This window comes from Myotis davidii, unplaced genomic scaffold, assembly GCF_000327345.1.
Source record: "Myotis davidii unplaced genomic scaffold, ASM32734v1 scaffold991, whole genome shotgun sequence".
Taxonomy (NCBI): domain Eukaryota; kingdom Metazoa; phylum Chordata; class Mammalia; order Chiroptera; family Vespertilionidae; genus Myotis; species Myotis davidii.
The window spans coordinates 77,470-80,924 of NW_006283137.1; positions in this window are offsets into that span (position 1 = coordinate 77,470).

Sequence of the window (3,455 nt, forward strand, 5' to 3'; positions counted from 1 at the left end):
CGGAGGGAAGGTTGTGCTCCTGGAGGCTGACGCAAGGCGGACTTTTATAAGGCGGACGCTCTGCGGCTCCTGCCGCTTCCCGGAGCGCAGTGAGGCGCCCCCAGCCCTGCGAGACAAGGACCGCCATCCGGGCCTTGCAGGTGGGGGCGCTGAGCACCGAGCCTGAGGCCACTGGCTGAGGACGCGGCCCACCTGGCCGTCTTCAGAGTCCAGCGCGGAGCCACCGTGTTACGTTGTCTGAAAAGCAGCTCCGCACCCTTTATGTTTTCGGTACAGACTTGTTGCGCGCCTGCCTCTGTCCAGGTGCCAGGCAGAGGGACACAGCGACGGTGCAGCCAGGCTGAGCGTCTGGCCTCACGGGCATAAGGGGGGTAGAGCCCGGTGTGGGTGAAGGGCACCGACCCACGCAGGGGGGACAGGCCTCCTTCTGACAGCCCAGGCCCACGCGGCGGCTCCTTTTCCTGGAGTTTGAGCCTTAGATGTCCCCACGGGAGGAAGTCAGCCCCAGAGGGTGCAGCCCGGGCAGGGCACCCTCCGCAAAGCAGCCCCTCATCCCTCACTGGGCCCTGACCTTCGTCAGAGCTCCGGGTCAGCCTGGGGCCAGGAGAGCCAGCACCTGCCCTCGGAGCGCAGCCCGGGGTGGGATCAGGAGGAGGGTGTCCCTGGGGAGCTGACCGCAGGGCTGGGGCCTCGGGGCAGGCAGAGCAGGCGGTAATCGCTCCAAGGCGGAGGGAACAGCTACGGGCGGAGGGAACAGCATGGGCAAGGCTTGGGGTAGGAGGCCCGACAGGCCAGCCGGCCAGAGGAGCGAGCAGGGCCCGGCAGCCGCCCGGAGCTCCCAGCCTCTCGCCCATTCCTGGCAGGGTCGTTCTGAAAGGGCGGAAATCCCAGGCCCGGTAGGACCTGTGACCCCGAGGACCCCCGTCTAAACCAAGGGCTCTCTGTGCCCTCTGCCCTGACCGGAACCCTCCACAGAATCCAGGCCCGTAGGAAACAAGCCCCTTATCTCAGTCTGGCTCCAGCCCTTCTGCTGGGAAGTGGGGGGCGGGGAGCAGAGCCTTTGTGGGAAGGAAGGGAGGGGTGGGGGCTCTCAGGGGCGTGGGGAGACGAGGATGACAGCTGGGCCCACTGGCACCGCTCAGCCACGGCAGAACCAGGCCCGTCACAGTTTGCACAGGCTCCCTGTTACTCCTCACGGCAGCCTGGGGGAGGGGGCGGGGCAGGGGGTTTAGGGCATCTGAGAATGCCACCCGGGTGACACAGCCAGTCCCCAAACCAGGCCTTTCTCCTCCCACAACCCAGCTGTCTCCCCAGAGAGCTGACCCCTCCTGGGGGGATGATGAAACTTTGGATCCCTTTTAGGAATTTGCCTAGCACTGCAAATTCTAACAGGATCAGACCGACCTACACACCGTGACCACTGGTCACCTTCTACCCAGGCCCTGGACACTGGGCCAGGCCTGCCTCGCCCCCGTGTGGCTTCCCCAGTGTCGGTGAGGAGGGAGCAGGAGGGTGGAGAAAGGTGGGGTGCTCCCCACAGCTATGAGCTGTGTTTCCAAGACCTTGTCATGAGCGAGACCCTCTGACCAAGGCTTGTGCGTGTGTATATGTGTGTATTTGTATGTATGTGAATATGTGTATGTGTGTACACATGTATTGTGTGTGTGTGCATGCAGGTCAGCGCATTTGTGTGCACATATGCATATAACTTGTTTAACTGTGCGCGCACATGTGCAGCTGTCTCTACAAGCATGTGCGAGGGTTGCTGTGTATTAGTACATGTGCTTGTAGGGTGGGTATGTGGGCTGTGTGTATGTGTGTGTGTGTGTGTGTGTGTGTGTCCCCATGTGTGAGTCGTCCTGTGGTAGCTGGGGACGGTCCACAGCTCCCGGGCGGGGATGAGAAACCGGAAGTCCCTTGTTTGCACAGTTCACTGAGCTGACCCCTTCCCTCCTCTTCTCAAAAAGGAGAGTCCAGCTCCCTCGCTAGACCCCACCCCGCAGGTCACGGGGTCACCTCCAGCTCACGCATCAGCTGCCCCCTACTCCCCCACGGCCACCACCCTGGGCCAGGCCGCCTTGGGCTCCTGCCCCCAGGCCAGGGTGTGGTTCCTTCTACCTCCCATCCCGCCCGCATCCCCATGCTCACACCACACTGGGGCCCAGCGAGGCAGCTTCCCCAGTTCTGGCCTCTTGCACCCCCAGATCTGTGCACCTGCTGCCTCCTGCCCGGAGAGCTCCCACCCACGGCAGGTCCCTGCTCTCATCTGAGGCGCCCTTTTTCCCGGAGGCCCCGGAACGCAGCCCAGCAGGGGACGGAGGTGGCCTCCTCTGGGCACCTAGCCGCTCGCTGCCCGCGGGGTCTGGGTGGCGCCAGAGTCTCTGGGCCTTGGGATTGTTGTGTGCCCAGCCCACAGGACCGGGTGATGCCAGCGAGTGACTGGCGAGGTGGAGACTCAGGGACCCGGGCAGCATGGACGCCGCTGCGGGAGGAAGGGACGATGTGGGGGGTCGTGTCCCTGAGCGGGCGGCCAGGAGTGGATGAGGAACAGATGCTGGGCCTGCCTCAGCTTTTCCAGGGGGGAGGTCTGGGGTCCCCACCATGGCCCCTTCCTGGCCTTTCTGAGACATCTCCTTGCCGCTCCCTGGGCAGGCTTGTGGGGGAGCAACCCATGACTCCCGGGGCCGCCTCGCACGATCCCCCACCCAGCCTCGCTGGCACCCCTCCAGGCGCAGGCTCTGGGCGTGGGCTCGCACGCACAGCGAGCGGAGTTCAGCGCATATTCCTGTAACGCCGGGCCTCTGGCAGGAAGTGAGCGGCGGGAGGCCGCTGCTGGGAACCTGTGCGGCCGAGGAGATAAAGCGAGGCAGCAGATTGGAGCTGCAGATAGCGCCCGGGGCCTGGTAAACAGGGTGGGGGTTAATGTCTTTCCCAACCGGCTCCTGGCCCGGAGCCCGCAGATCTATAGGGCGCTGGCCCGGGGCCAGGCCCCACAGCCCGGAGTCCAGCGAGCTGTTTGCACCATCATCTCCCCAGACTGGGGGTGGCGGGGGAGAGAGAGCTGGTCCGGGGGCCTGGCTGGGCACAGCGGTGGGCACGCACTTGGCCCCTGGGCGGGGGAGCTGCCCATGTCAAGGCCACGTGTGCTGTTGGGACGGAGGGAGGCTTCCTGGACCCTGTGCCCCCTCAGTGGTGACGAGCATGACAGCGCATCAGAGGGTCACCTTCGCAGCTGTCAGGGGAAGCCAAGCAATGGGAGACCCCGAGAAGGGGCAGGGAGGGCACGAGGGGCTGCACCCTGCTCAGCAGCTGGCTCTGCTCTCGGACGGCGGGGCAGCCGTGAGGTCATGTCGCCGGAGACCCTGCGCTGTTTCAGCCGAGGGAGAGCCGGGCTTCCTGCTCCCTCCGTGAGCTCCGGGCGGCGCCTGGCAGGTGGCGGGAGGTGAGGGGCTGGC